Genomic DNA, 16,332 nt, shown 5'->3' on the forward strand with positions numbered 1-16,332 from the left:
GCCGCTCCATCCTCTAACTTGCGTGGTAAATCTCGGTAGCTCCCTGTCTTTGAGATAGCGTTGGTGTTGGTGGTGTTAGGGTAAAGGCCCCGTTTTAGGACTGAAGAAAAGGGCATGGGGCCAATGGAGACGTTGATAGAGGCTTCCTTCCTTTGCATGAGAGGAATACCTTTAATTTAAAGGGATGTATGTGTGTTTTGACATTATTTGGGATCTTTTGAGGGTCTGACATGCCTGATCTTTGCTGGCTTATAAAGCTACCCGGATTTCCGCATTGGCTGGTCTTCAGCCTGGGTTCATATTCATACCTCGTTAGAGTACTTAGAATTGTACAGTAGGCGGCTCTGCTGTAAGATTTTCATTTGGAATGCACCAGAAAAATCGGAGGATTTTTGATTGTTGAGTACTTAATAGCTTACTCCTGCAAATAAAAATAATACGGTGATATTAAGCACCTACCAAGCCTAACCCCAGCATTTTTCAAAAGTAGATTTCACCTCCCATATTCGTAATTAAGATGCTGCTTTGACTGGAGCCATTTTTAGGTGTGTGTCACAGATGCACTGCAGCATCTTTTCTGGCTCACCCCAAATGCATTGATACCCTAAAAAATTAGGAATAGATTGAATTTGAATGTTGTCTTTAGCATGTAGTCAAATAGTATTTCTCTCCTTTTCTGTAAATGGATTTTCAGAATATAGCCTTTTTAAGTGATTTTGTTTGCTCTGCTTAGCTTAAGTGTGGCTGTTCTCCATTAGGTGACCCTTTGCTATACACTGAGCACAGTAATAAGCCCTTTTCATACATTTTTTTTTTAAATCCCCACAACAGACCTTTGAGGGAAATGGTATTATGATCATCCCCATTTTACAGATGAGGAAATGAAATCTCAGAGTGTAGTCTGACCAAGGTCACTTAGCGGTTATTGGTAGTATTGTGTAGGTTCAATTCCATACTGTCTGAACCCAAAGGGGATGCTCTAAACCTTCAGCCTGCTTTGTAAATTATAAACTGTAGTAACTAAATAAGATAAAGCATTATTAACTGGTAGTTTTTCTTTAGCTTGACTAGTATATGAACATTGTTGCATGCTAAGGTTAAAGTGTTGCAGGTTGTAAAAATGGGGATTATATCCACTTTGGAGGTGGAGTAGAGGCTAATTTTTTTTTGCGCCCTTTTCTATTTGAGTGCTTAGAGATAACTTAAAACTAACTCTACCATGTCATAGTTATAATTTTTAAATTTGAGCATCTGACATATTATTGGTAGAATACTCCCTCATCTGTAAAATAGTGATGATAATAGGACTTCCCTCAAAGGCTTATTATAGGAGTAAAAAAAGATAATGGATAATGTATGTAAAGGACTTATTACTATGCTTAGTACATCGTAAAAGGTCAACTAATAATGGGGGGAGAATGGTAGGATATTGGTAGAAGAAAATACTCTCTTCCAAGCAATAAATAATCTGTATATTCTCAGGGTGATGTGTATATTTCTTTAGGTACATAAGAAAATTTCACCTCCCCTTATCCCTAATATATCTATTTATATGCAGGATTTTGCTTCTTAGCGATTTCTTTATGCTCTACAGTAAATATCCTTGGGATGAGTATCTTGTTCATAGCTGAAAATGCAGAAGTTCTGGCTCATTCCAGTCCCCTGTCTTCTTCTTACCCCCACCCCACACTCTTTACTGATAAAGTGTCTTTGAAGATTATATTATATCCCTGTCTCCCTCCAAGTGTCACCCCTAAACACTGCTTCAGTTTGTTAAATCAGGTAACTTGTGTTTTGGATGCTATTTATGTCATATTTGTAAATGACAAGGATTGATGATTGGTGAAATGTTACATAAGTTGGTACACAATTGTATTCTTACAGTGAAGGAGATACAGAAGTTGTGTCTGAGTTATGATATACTTTCACTTTGGTAAAGCGTGATTTTGTCACCTTATGAATAGGACAACACAATGAAAGCTTATCTCAGTCTATGTTAATTGTTGCTTACAAGTCTGAGAGTTACTATGTTAGTTTTCTGAGTCACAACATTTTAAATTCCTGCTAATCTCATTGATGCATCAGCCAGAACACCTTTGTGGATAAATGCGTTCTATAGAGAGAGGGTAACTTTAGTAAATTTTCTATTTAAGAGACAGATCTAACTCTGTTGCGCTGGCTGACCTCTAACTCCTGGGCTCAAGAGATTCTCCTGCCTCAGCCTCTCAAGTAGCTGGGACTAGAAGTGCCTACCATTGCTCCCAGCATTGCCAGTTACACTTCTAGTCCTTATTTTCCTCCAAGTTATCAGAAAGCATGTTTTGGGGCCTGTGACTACTTGTATTTGCTGGCAAATCCAGTCAAACAAGGGCTGTTACTTAGTTTCAACAGGAAATTTTTGTCTGATTGGCAGACATGATTGGCTGATATCTAAGAGTCTGAACAAAAGATTGCAATGAAATTATTACGTGAAGTATAGTCAGTGTGATATACTCACCCCTGTGTGGTGCTGCTATGTCCTCAACATTAAGGGAAGATGGGATATCATTTGTGGAGCACGTCTGGTATTTAAAAAACTACTGGATATTATGTATGTAGCATACTACATAGCAATACATAGTACCTAGTAATTTTTCTATTTTCTGTGTTCTGATATTAGTTTGTTTTCCTCTACTAGACTGTTTCCATGTCTTCATCACCTTGTATGGTGGTTGGCGTATACCTAGAGTTTATATGTTATTGAATGAATGAGGGTCAGAAACAAAAGAATAGATCCACAAGATTAACTGATAAATATCTTTTTGGAGCGAAAGAAAATGCTGTCAGGTTTTTTTCCTTTACCTCTAAGAATAGTATCACAGGTAACCTTCAAAGAGTTTGTGTTAAATAGCATGCAGTGAGATTTATTTACATCTCATTTTTAAAATTTTTACCTTATTCAACAAAGATTAAATATTCTTTTAATTTTGTAAGGCCCAGTGAATCAGAGCAGTATGGCATTTGGTCCACTCCCAAGGTGTTCACAGCCTTCAGGATTAATGTTAAAAGTTATCTTGTAATCTTTGGATTCATGCTAGGAGATTAAAAAGGTGTATAAGAAGGTAAGGGAAATTTGGTGCAGAAAATTACTGATAGTACAGATTGAGTGCCTAGTTGATTATAAGTGAAACAGTGATGGCTAAGAAAAATCAAGAATAATTATGATTATTATTTCTTGAGCACTTACTATGCCATGTACTAAACTAAGACTATTTTGCGAATGATCTATTTAAATCCATACTGCAGAAAGCCTAAAAGGAAGAGATTTAAGTAATTTGCTCAAAGTTACTTAGCTTCTAAGTGGTGGAAATGGCAATTGATCCAGAGCCTGAGTGCCTCACTCAACTACATGGGTTTCCTACTGGCCAGTATTTTCCAAACTTAAATCGTTCACAGTTTCTGCTTCGTCTCAAACCACCTGCCTGTTACTTAATATTTTTCTTCAACTCAATTCGCTGTCTTTTAATTGAATGAATTTAAAAGAAATTTTCTTTTCTTTTTTAGATGGAATCTCACTCTGTTGCCCAGGCTGGAGTGCAGTGACGCTGTCTTGGCTCACCGCAACCCCTCCCTTCCGGGTTCAAGTGATTCTCCTACCTCAGCTTCCTGAATAGCTGGGATTACAGGCGCCCGCCACCACGCCTGGCTAATTTTTGTATTTTTAGTATAGATGGCGTTTCACCATGTTGTCAGGCTCATCTCGAACTCCTGACCTCGTGATCCACCCACCTCGGCCTCCCAAAGTGCTGGGATTACAGGCATGAGCCCCCGCATCTGGCCGTTTAAAAGAAAATTTTTATGATTATTTGGCGTTAGCTTCCCCCCAGTGTATTTTTAAATAAACATGATTTTACGTAATTTTCTATGGATCACTTAAAATCATCCAATATACTAACAGTCTTTGTATTCCACCCTTTGGGACATTACTGCTATAAGAAATGAATACTGGATAGGATCAGGCCACAGTTACAGTTAATGAAGGTCAAAAGCCTAGAATGGAATAGATTGATAAAATAGGAAATGGCAGCATTACAGGAATAGAGATACGAATTAGAGTCTTAACTACATATTTGAGACAACCACTTTCATGATAAACTGCAAAGGAGTAGACTTATTTAGATAGAGAAATGTAATAGGATGTCTAGGACAGTCTATGGCAAGGGAAGAACAAGACAAAATAAGGAAGCCACTATAGAAATCGGGGCAGAAGAGAATAATCTAAAAACAGGATTATTAGAGCTAAATGTAGCAGAGTTCAGAAAAGTATGTGACACGTAGTCTTTCGATTTGGCTGTGAGATCCTTGGTGACCTTAAAATAATCTAGGTCAAGTTACAAAGGTGAAAGGTTAAAGGGGTAGGAGGAAAAATCTCTTGATTTTTAGATAAATTGAATACTCAAAGTGGACTCTGGACTAATTGTTTTAAACCTAGGTTTAGTCCTTTTTGTCACTTTGTGCCAGCTGTTAATTTTGGGGCAAGTTAACCTGGCTTAAGTTTTAAATATATTGATTTGTGATATAAGGATAATATCCATTTCCCCTATCTCAGAGGACTGTACTATATTTCTATATATCTTCTGAATTTAACATTCTTTAATATTACACAATATCAAGACATGAGTCTTGACCATATTTAAAGCAGAAAAGAGAACCATGAAAAGGGAAAATTAAAGATACAGGGAGGATAGGTTCCCTATGAGGTTGGAAGATCCCTTCTGAATAAATCTTGAATCTGAAGGATAAGAGATGGATGCATGTATGTGGTTGGAGAATAGGTATCCAAGTTAATAATTCATTTTTTTCTTCCCCGTTTGCCAGTGAACAATCTGAAGGTACAGGGCTGCTATATATGATTGTGCAGCTTGTGTACTGCCCAAAGACGCTGGACTGAAGGAAGCAACAAGTCAGCCTGTGTTCTGCTTACAGAGTCCTGTGTCCTAGCTTAGGCCTCCCAGAGGAAACTGCCTCCACTTCTCCTCTCTCCAAGGCGTTGGCTCCTTGCCAAAAGTGTCTGTATTTCCCCAGAAGGATGTATTTTTCCTAGTTACATAAAGGCCCTATGCCAATGGATGCTCTGAAAGACTCCTTAAGGAGACATATTAAGGATACATTTAGAACAACATCAAAAACAATTGGGAAATTGAAGAAATGGTCACTAAGGAACAAAAAAACTTTGAACTTTTTGCTAAGATGGGTTAGGTGGTTGGGCAAGCACAGAATTCTAATTTATCCAGTGTACTTTAAAGATATGTATTGTAGTTTATTAAGTTTTTTTTTTTTTTTTGAGATGGAGTCTCGCTCTGTCACCAGGCTGGAGTGCTGTGGCCGGATCTCAGCTCACTGCAAGCTCCGCCTCCCGGGTTCACGCCATTCTCCTGCCTCAGGCGCCGCCACCTCGCCCGGCTAGTTTTTTGTAGTTTTTAGTAGAGACAGGGTTTCACCATGTTAGCCAGGATGGTCTCGATCTCCTGACCTCGTGATCCGCCCGTCTCAGCCTCCCAAAGTGCTGGGATTACAGGCTTGAGCCACCGCACCCGGCTAAATATTTTTATTAACCAAGAAACTATATTAAATAATAGTTTATCAAATTTCAAAGAGGAGCGATAAGAGTAAAACAATACTTAACACAATTTAATCTTAACCCAAAAACTTTGTAATTTGGGGGTTTAAATTAAAATTTAGATTTTTGGTCATGTGGCAAGTAGTTTGATCTATAAGTAAGTTTTTAATGTTAGGTTTTACAATTAAAGCTATATAAATTTTATAGCTCTTAATTGAAGAAGCACAGTAGGGAAGGTACACAGTTACTTCTGAAGGTTAGGAAAATGGAACAGAGGAATTTTATTTTGAAACCAGAAAGAGGACATTGAAAACAAAAGAGGCTTTAGACAGGTGAATTTTAAGTTTATATTTAGAAATTTGATTTGTGGTGTACAGTTCTTTAAGTTTTAGTACATACGGATTTTTGTAGTCCCCACCACAACTAGGATACAGAATGTGGAAAGATAAAACATCTCCCAACTGTAGAACTAGAGTCTTCTGGCATTTGGGAGACAGGGAAATTCTCTTGAAGCAATAACTATTAAAGGGAGATGGAAAAAGCCAAGAATGGCCTACGCATGCTGATTGATTTGTTTTCTGATTAGAAAGAAAAAATATTTTGATTATACTGTTATATTTATGACGCACTTGAACATAGAAAGAATGAAAGAAGGAGAAAGAAAAAGGAATTGGATGTGGTGGCATGTGCCTGTAGTCTCAGCTACTTGGAAGGCTGAGGTGGAAGGATCTCTTGAGCCCGGGAGTTTTGGAGGGTAGCACACTATGTGCTACATATGGATTGAGTGTCTGCACTAAATTCAGCATCAATAGGGTGTCCTGGGAGTAGGGGACTAAGAGGTTGCCTGAGGAGGGGTGAGCTGGTCCAGGTTGGCAACAGAGCAGGTTAAAACTCCCATGCTGAGCAATAGTGGGATAGCCACTGCACTCCAGCCTGGACAACATTTAAGGTGACCCTGTTTCTTATTAAAAGCAAGGAGGTAGGGATTTATTTATTTATTTATTTATTTATTTATTTATTTATTTATTTATTTATTTATTTAAAGACAGAGTCTCTCTCTGTCGCCCAGGCTGGAATGCAGTGGCGCAATCTCGGCTCACTGCAAGCCCTACCTCCTGGGTTCTAGCAATTCTCCTGCCTCAGCCTCCTGAATAGCTGGGATTACAAGTGTGTACGAGCATGCCTGGCTACTTTTTGTATTTTTAGTAGAGATGGGTTTCACTGTGTTGGCCAGGCTGGTCCTGAACTCCTGACCTCAAATGATCCACCTGCTTTGCTATCCCAAAGTGCTGGGATTACAGGCATGAGTCCCCGTGCCCGGCTGGGGAATTTAAAAAAAAAAAAATAAAATAAAATAATAAGGGAATTAAGGAGAGAAAGAAGGAAGGAAATAGGTTTACATGTTTTAAGATTGGATATTTCCGTGGTAGAAGAAGAGAGCCAATGATATGGAGGGATGTTAACCAATTCTCTACACTTAATAAATTTAAAATTAATATTCTAACTTTTAAAGGCAACCCTTTGGTCATCCGAAAGATTAACTGTAATTCATGATGCTAGGTGAGCATCTTGGAGCAAATACTTCTCTTTCAATCCCATAACATTCAACATACTTTGGCCTTGCAAAAAATAAAGTTCAGTTAACTGGGTGGGGTGGCATGTGCCTGTAGTCCTAGCTCCTCAGGAGAGTGAGGTAGAAGGATCACTTGAGCTCAAGTTCAGGGTTGCAGTGATGGCACTGCTGCACTCCAGCATGGGTGATAGACTAAAACTCTTGAAAAGAAAAATAATACATAAAGGTTGACTAAGAAACTATCTGTGCTTTGGGCCTGAAGTGATGGCTCACCCTGTAATCCCAGAACTTTGGGAGGCCAAGGTGCGTGGATTACTTGAGGTCAGGAATTTGGGACCAGCCTGGCCAACATGGTGAAACCCCATCTCTACTAAAAATACAAAAATTAGCCAGTTATGGTGGCAGGTGTCTGTAACCCCAGCTACTCAGGAGGCTGAGGCAGGAGAATTGCTTGAACCTGGGAAGCAGAGATCCTGCCACCGCACTGTAGCCTGGGCAACAGAGCAAGACTCTGTCTCAAAAAAAAGAGAAGAAATTATCTATGTTTGGGTTTTTTCTTTTTAATATATTAGTTTTGCAAATATTGATTACCACTAAATAAGCTTTTGTTATGGGCTTTACAGTATTCTAAGAGCTTTATACACACTTTGTTAATTAAATCTTATAATAGTGTTGGAGTAGATATTATAGCCCACCCAGGTAAGGAAGTAAAAATTTGTTGAGATTAAGTAATTTGCCGGTGGTCACCTAGCTACTAAATATTAGAGCTAGAATTTAAACAAAAACAGTTTTAAGAGAAACGGTTGTGTAATTTTAACAATTTTAAAATACGTAAGTTGTTAAAAAAGAATGCCCTGGCAATCACCTCATTAAGTAATCAGTAGACAGACAGCTGTAATTTTTAAGGATAGCAGTTTTTTAGTACAGAAAATTTGATAGCTACATTTCTGTTCTGATTGTTAAGGCTTTATCCTGCTCCAGAAACTTAATTCACATGTTTCAGGTTCCAGGAACAGTCTGAGCCCTTCCACTATCCTAATTAGAACTCCAACAGATTTATTTATATTACACTTTGTTTTTTTAAAAATGACCATTTTGGATGTTTTTGCTGAACTGCTATTTGTAGTAAAAGAATTCAACATATGGTGGTATTCTTAGCTTTACTATTATAGTGGCAAATGTACTCTTAAAATATTTGACCTTAGAATTGCTAGTTCATTTTAACTACTAGAAATGGAAGAGACTCAAAGCAAGAATTATCTTTATAATATTTCTGACAGGTAGTTCTGGTGAGGGCTCTTCCTAGATTGCTCACAGCCACCTTCTGACTGTATTCTCTAATGGAGAAGAGAGCAAGCTCTGGTATCTCTTTTTATAAGAAATAACTCATGGCCCACACAACCTCATCTAAATCTGATTACCTCCCCAAGGTCCCATCTCCAAATATCAGCCCAGGGGATTTAGGGCTTCAACATATGAATGTCAGGGGACACCCATCAGTCCATCAGCACCCCTACCCCCTTTACGATTTGTAGAGCATTGATTCTTATGCCTTTTTTTTTTTTTGCGGGGGGGGGGGTCCCTCCCTGCCTCCCAGGTGCAAGTGATTCTCCTGCCTCAGCCTCCCTAGTAGCTGAGACTACAGGTGCATGCCACCACCCCCAGCTAATTTTTGTATTTTTAGTAGAGATGGGATTTTGCCATGTTGGCCAGGCTGGTCCTGAAGTCCTGACCTCAAGTGATCCACCTGCCTTGGCCTCCCAGAGTGCTAGGATTACAGATGTGAGCTACCACACCTGGCCTGATTGTTTTGTTTTTTACAAGTTACAAAAATAGTACAAAGAATTCCCATATTCCTTCATTCAGATTCCCCACTTGTTAATATTTTACCATATTTACCTTATTATTTTCTATATAGTATGCACATAGGCACACACACACACTCTGTGTGCTTGGTTTTTAATGTCTGCTGTCTAAACCCTGTCATCACCAGAAACCTTAAATTTATTTCACAAGCTTTTATTATTACTTGTACTACAAAATGACATTTCTAGCAACAAATCGATACATTTGGAGCGTGTGTGTGTGTGTGTGTGTGTGTGTGTGTGTGTGTGTGTGTTTGTTTTGACAAGGTCTCACTCTGTTACCCAGGCTAGAGTGCAGTGGTGCAGTCATTGGCTCACTGTAGCCTCAACCTCCCAGGCTCAAGCGATCCTCCTGCTTCAGTCTCCTGAGTAGCTGGGACCACAGGCATGTGCCACCACACCTGGCTGTTTTTCTGATAGAAACAAGGTCTCTCCATGTTGCTCAGGCTGGTCTCAAACTCCAGTGCTCAAGCCATCCTCCCACCTCTGGCTCCCAGAGTGCTGGGATTACAAGCATGAGCCACCATGCCCCACCGTACGTTTGTTAATAGAGATGTTGCTGTGTTTCGTTGCTATTGTGTTTTATCTTTGGTATCTTATTCTATATTGTAATGCAGTACGTTTGATAATGAAAACATGAGTCATTTAGGGTCTCTTAAGTGACTTTTATTGTTTTATATTTCAGTTTGTTAATTTCTTTTCTTTTTTTTTTTTTTTTTTGAGACGGAGTCTTACCCATGCTGGAGTGCAGTGGCTCAATATCGGCTCACTGCAACCTCTGCCTCCCAGATTCACGTCTTTCTCCTGCCTCAGCCTCCCAAGTAGCTGGGACTACAGGCACCCGCCACCACACGCGGCTACTTTTTTTTGTATTTTTAATAGAGACAGGGTTTCATCATGTTGGCCAGGATGGTCTTGATCTTCTGACCTCGTGATACACCCACCTCAGCCTCTCAAAGTGCTGGGATTACAGGCATGAGCCACCACATCCGGCTTGTTAATTTCTTAAAATGAAAGTTCAATCCTGATTTTTTAAATAATGACATTGTGTTGGGCACTGGCTTTGAAGTCAGCCTGGATTTAATCTTGACTCTACCACTTTCCGGCTCTGTGTGTTTTGAGCAAATTACTTTACTTCGCTAAGATTGCTTCTTCATTGGTAATTTTCAGTGATTTAGGCTTTATATACCTTCTTAGTCCTAATCTGGTATTTATTTTTATTTTTATTTATTTATTTTGAGACAGGGTCTTACCCTGTTGCCGAGGCAGTAATATACTGGCACAGTCATGGCTCACTGTGGCCTCAATCTCCTGGTCTCAAGTCTCCTGCCTCAGTCTCCTGAGCATCTGGGACTACAGGCATGTGCCACCAGGCCTGGCTAACTTTTATTTTTTGTAGAGATGAGGCCCCACCATGTTGCCCAGGTTGGAGTTGAACTCCTGGACTCAAGTGATCCTCCCACCTTCGCCTTTCAAAGTGCTGGGGTTACAGGTGTAAGCCACTGCACCTGGCCCTAATCTGGTATTTTTATGTTATACTATGTCTTTAGAGCTCAGATTTTGGTGGGGCTGTGGGGGGATACAAGGTCTCCCTCTGTCACCCAGGCTGGAGTGCAGTGGCATAATCATGGCTCAATGTAGCCTCAACCTCCTCGGCTCCTGTGATCCTCCCATTTTGGCCTGCTGAATAGCTGGGACTACAGGCAGGAGCCACCATACCCGGCTAATTTTTCTTTTATCTTCTTTTTTTTTTTTTTTTTTTAAGAAAAGACAAAGTCTTGCTGTGTTGCCCAAGCTGGTCTTGAACTCATGAGCTCAAGCCATCTTTCTGCCTCTGCTTCCAAAAGTTCTGGAATTACAGGCGTGAGCCACTATGCCCTGCCAATAATTACTATTTTATTGCTAGAGCTTTTAGTCAACCTTACTGAAATCATCAGTCATTTCTGCTCTCCTCCTCATTCTCTTCTGACTTCCTCTCTTAGTCCATTCATGCTGCTGTAACAAAATGCCTGGGACTGGGTAACTTATAAATAACAGAAATTAATCTCTGTTGGTACTGGAGGCTGAAAAGTCCAAGATCAAGGTACCGACAGGCAGGATCTCGGCTTCCAAGATGGCACCTTGTTCATGTCCTCAGGTGACAGAAGTGCATAGCTGGTTCCCCTCCAGCCCTTTCATAAGGCATACATCACATCCATGAGGGCAGAGCCCACATGGCCTAATCACCTCCTAAAGACCCCACCTCTTAATAGTGTTGCATTGGGGGTTAAGTTTCAACATGAAATTTGGAAGAAACATAGGCATTCAAACCATTTTCTTTCACTATCTGAATTAGACTTCAGTAAAACATTACTCCAGAAATTCTGGCAATATCTTCATTCACCTTGCTTTTCTTTACTGGTTTACTAATTACTGGTGCAACTCTAATCTCTGATTCAGTCCAGCTACTTTTGTGCTTTCTACCACTCCTGACTCCCTAGATGTCCTACTGGACATTGAAGAGAATCATAACTGCACAAACTTGGGAATACTGTATACCCCTGCTCCCCAGCTTCTACTAGGCTTTTTTTCTGTTTTTGAAGGGGAGACTGGGTCTTGCTTTGTTGCCCAACAGTTGCGATCATCGCTCACTGCAGCCTTGAACTCCTGGGTTCAAATGACCCTTCCGCCTCAGCCTCCTGAGTAGCTGGGACTGGGACTATAGACGTACTCTACCATACCCGGCCAATTGTTCATTTTGCATAGAGACCAAGATCTCTCACTAAGTTGCACAGGCTGATCTGGAACTCCTTGTCTCAAGCATTCCTCCCTCCTTGGCCTCCCAGAGTGCTGGGATTATAGGCGTGAGCCATGACACTCAGCCCTACTAGGCTTTCAGTGCTTCTTGCCAATGTCTTGGCTGTCTTTCACATTCTCCCATTTGCTTTTCAAACCTTTTCCAGCCTCCTCAAATTTCTAAACTCTACCTCCACTCAGTGGATGAAGAAAGCATGTCTCTTGTTCATCTGTTCCATACGGTGCGTGATATATGGTAGACACTGGGTAAATATTTGTGTGATCAAATAGTGGAACTAATCATTTTGAGTTTGAAGTTCCGACAAGAAATGTAAGTGATGTTTTGTAGACCATTAAAACTGTGTATCTAAAGATTGTAGCTTGAAGGAAAGTTTTGGGAATTGTCCTTACTGAAAATATTTGAAGCAGTGAACAGCAGATGAGATGGCCAAAGGAGAAAGCACTTATTAATAGAAAAGGGAGAGATGGGCTGGGCACGGTGGCTTATGCCTGTAATCTCAACACTTTGGGATTACTACTCAGGAGGCCGAGGCAGGTGGATCACTTGAGGTCGGGAGTTCTAGACCAGTCTGGCCAACATGATGAAACCCTGTCTCTACTAAAAATACAAAAATTAGCCAGGCATGGTGGCAGACACCTGTAATCCCAGCTACTCTGGCAGCTGAGGCAGGAGAATCGCTTAAACCCAGGAGGCAGAGGTTTCAGTAAGCCAAGATCATGCCACTGCAGTCCAGCCTGGGCGACAAAGTGAGACTCAAAAAAAGACAAAAAAGAAAAGGGAGCGATGGCAAGAAGAGACAGAAAAAAAGTAACGAGATTGAAAGCTGTCATAGTCATGGAAACCAGAGAAAATGGTTTATACAGAAGCTATTTTCCTTTTATATTTATATGTGATACTTGACTATTATCAATTAGTTAATACACATTATTTCTTGATTTACAGATGTTCTGTAAAACACTTTTAGAGTATACTTCTCTGGAAATTGTTGTAGTTTATTTTTAATGTTAACTACTTAAGTCTGGGGGACACTGTATTTTCCGGGGGAACTGAACTCATCATGAGAATAATGAGGAAAGAATGGTAAACAGAGTTTGGATATTTAGAAACCCATTGTGTCCAGAAAGAAAGTTGTGTCATTTAATTGAATTTAGCAAATTGCAATTTGCTAAAGTATGGGGGTTATTTTTCCAAATATACTAAATTTTCAGTATTATTTAAAATTAAGGTTTTCTTTATTAAAACTAGAATCTTATAGTACCAAAGGAATTTGAGAGACCATAGCTAATCTCTTTAACAAATGTGGAAACCACTTAGATTTTTTCCTCCAGGTTTTCTCTCTTTTTTTTTTTTTTAATTTAAATTTTTTTATTTTTAGAGACAAAATCTTGCTGTGTCACCCAGGCTTGAGTGGACTAGTGCAATCACAGCTCACTGCAGCCTTGAACTTCTGCTCAGGCTATCCTCCCACCTCAGCCTCTTAAGTAACTTGGACTACAGGTGCGCGCCACCATTGCCTGGCTACTTTTTAGTTGTTTTGTTAGAGACAATCTCACTATGTTGCCCAGGTTATCTCCACAGAGTTTCTTTTTTTTTTTTTTTTTTAATATACTAATAATGTTTATTGAGGGAATCAGGATAAAACTAAAATAACAGACAAAGTACGTAAGAAAGAGGGGTAACTGAAGTGAAGGCATTTTTTTTTTTTTTAGGTGGACAGGAAGTAGAATTTATTGGTGAGTATTAAGAGGGGGCAGCACAGTGGAAGCCCTCATGAGTGCAGGGCCTGCCACTTGGCCAGAGCGCCACGATTGGGAACGTACTTGACCCATCTGGGATGAGCCGCTTCTCAGCCAACATGTCTTCAAATTCATTGGCTTTGAACTTGGTGAAGCCCCACTTCTTTGAGATGTGGATCTTCTGGCGGCTGGGGAGCTTGAACTTGGCCCTGCACAGGGCCTCAATCACATGCTCCTTGTTCTGCAGCTTGGTGCGGATGGACATAACTTGGCCAATGTGAACCCTGGCCACAGTGCCCTGGGGCTTTCCAATGGCACTTCGCATGCCTGTTTGGAGCCTACACTGGGGTAGTGCAAGGTCAGAAACGTGAACATACATCTGAAAGGTCTGTCTCCAAAGTCCCTTAGAGCAACCCATACAACAAACAGGCTGCATCACTACCAGGGAAGCTGCTGTTTGCAGCCATTGCACACTGGGCCCCCCTGAGGAAGGGAACTCAGTCGGCTTAATTGGCTGCAGGCAGAGTTTCAATCTATGATAGCTATCCTTTCATGAAAAACATCCTTTTGTTATCACTGTTAAGTGTCATTCTTTGATTTTAAAAGGTTAATGTATATATTATAATAAACTGTTGCCTTCCAAATTTATTTTAGACCTTTTGGAAACAGTCTGCTTTAAAAGCCCTGGCTTCCTTTTTTTTCCTCCTAAACTTCTTCTTTCATTTCAGTACTTTTTGTTCTTCCCCACAAAAACAAAACTGTTACAAGGTAATATTTGCTGTTCAAAATATGGAAAATGCAGATGCACCTGTCTTGTTTTGTTGTGTTTTTTTGAGACAGGGTCTCACTCTCTTGGCCCAGGGTAGGGTGCAGTGGCGCTCTCATGGCTCGCTGAAGCCTTCCTGTGCTCCAGCAGTCCTCCCACCTCAGCCTCCTGAGTAGCTGGGACTACAGGTGTGTGCCACCATACCCAGCTAATTTATTTATTTTTGTAGAGACAGGGTCTCACTCCCAGTTCAGTCTGGTCTTAAACTCCTGGGCTCAAGTGATCCTCCTGACTTGGCCTCCCAAAGTGCTGGGATTACAGTGATGAGCTACTGTATGAACAGGGCTCACTACAGCTTTGACCTCCTGAACTCAAAGCAGTCCTCCCTGCCTCAGCCTCCTGAACAGCTGGGACTACAGGTGCCCATCACAACGCCCTGTTAATTTTTGTATTTTTTGTAGAAACAGAGTTTTATCATGTTGCCCAGGCTGGTCTCAAATTCCTGAGCTCAAGTGATCTGCATGCCTTGGCCTCCCTAAGTGCTGGCATTACAGATGTGAGCCACCACTCCCAGCTGAGGTGTACCTGTTTTGATATATCTAATTACAATGAAAAATGCTGGTTTCTTACCAGCATTGCTCAGTTGGTCATAGACCCTTGAATTTAAAAGATGATTTTCTCTTCCCTAAACAGAGAAAGAAAGGTATGTTATTCAGAAGGTTTTGTTTTTACAGGCTGATCCTCTGCCCTTAATGATTGAGAGTTTTAGATACATGGCAAGTATGACAGTAATATAAAAAGTATTAACATTGTAAAAGTAATAAAAAAGCTTTTCAAAATTAAAATTGATATGGGTAGAGGATATACTTCTTTTGATATCCTCTATAACTGTGTAGATGGGTTTTGAAATCAGAGCTGGCAAGCTGAAGACGAATGCTACTGAGCTTGCTTTTTCAAGGGTTTTGGGATTACTAATTATGTAAATTGTACCATTTTGTTACTTAAATGTGGTTATGCTGAGTGCATCTGTGCCTACTCAGCAATTGAGATTTTTTTTACTAGCTTTTTCCTTCAGTGGGTTTTCTTGGCCTTAAAACCTTTTTTGTTTTTTTGTTTCAAATGAGAGATGGGGTCTTGCTGGTATTGCCCAGGCTGGACTTGACTTTTGGGCTCACGTAATCATCCCACCCCGCCTTCTCAGTAGTTGGGACTCCAGGCATACACCACCACACCCAGCTTTTTTTTGTGGCATTTGGAATAAACTCAGGGATAACACTTCTAATCCAAGGCTCTGCAAAATGTGACTTTTGCCTACTCTGATTTCATCTCCTGCCTGTCTCCCTGAGACATGATCAGTGAATGTTCATGTAAATGTGTTTGTAGGCCGGGCATGGTGGTTCACCCCTGTAATCCCAGCACTTTGGGAGGCTGAGGCAGGAGAATCGCTTGAACCCGGGAGGCGGAGGTTGCTGTGAGCCAGTATCGTGCCACTGCACTCCAGCCTGAGCAACAGAGTGAGACTCCATCTCAAAAAAATAAAAGAAACTGCCAAATTGTTTTTCAAAGTGATTGTGCTATTTTCATTTCCAGTTCTTCCATATTCTTGCCAAAACCTCATATAATCATTCTATAATTTTAGCAATTGTATTAATTGTGTGGAAGTATTTTATTTTGGTTTAAATTTGCATTTCCCAAATACAAATGATGCTGAGTGTATTAGTTTGTTCTCACACTGCCAAAGACATACCCAAGACTAGGTAATTTATAAAGTTAAGAGGTTTAATTGACTCACAGTTCCATATGGCTGGGGAGGCCTCACAATCATGGCAGAAGGAGAAGCAAAGCCACTTCTTACATGGAAACTTCCCTTTATAAAACCATCAGATCTCTTTAGAATTATTCACTATCACAAGAACAGCATGGGAAAAACCCACCCCCATGATTCAGTTACCTTCCACCAGGTCCCTCCCATGACATGTGGGAATTGTGGGAGCTA

The 16,332-nt window shown here is 40.3% G+C and overlaps 1 protein-coding gene, 1 non-coding gene and 1 pseudogene across 13 annotated transcripts in view; 1 reads left to right on the plus strand and 2 right to left on the minus strand.

Moving 5' to 3' along the window:
- PRRC2C (proline rich coiled-coil 2C) overlaps positions 1–16,332 on the plus strand; it is a 107,262-nt gene that overhangs the window by 840 nt on the left and 90,090 nt on the right. The window lies entirely within an intron of this gene.
- Positions 13,603–13,949, minus strand: LOC111539334 (annotated as a pseudogene).
- Positions 13,957–14,090, minus strand: LOC111539394. The gene has a single exon (XR_002730667.1). It is a non-coding gene; the product is annotated as a small nucleolar RNA SNORA70 (small nucleolar RNA).

This window comes from Piliocolobus tephrosceles, chromosome 1 (assembly GCF_002776525.5).
Source record: "Piliocolobus tephrosceles isolate RC106 chromosome 1, ASM277652v3, whole genome shotgun sequence".
Classification (NCBI taxonomy): Eukaryota; Metazoa; Chordata; class Mammalia; order Primates; family Cercopithecidae; genus Piliocolobus; species Piliocolobus tephrosceles.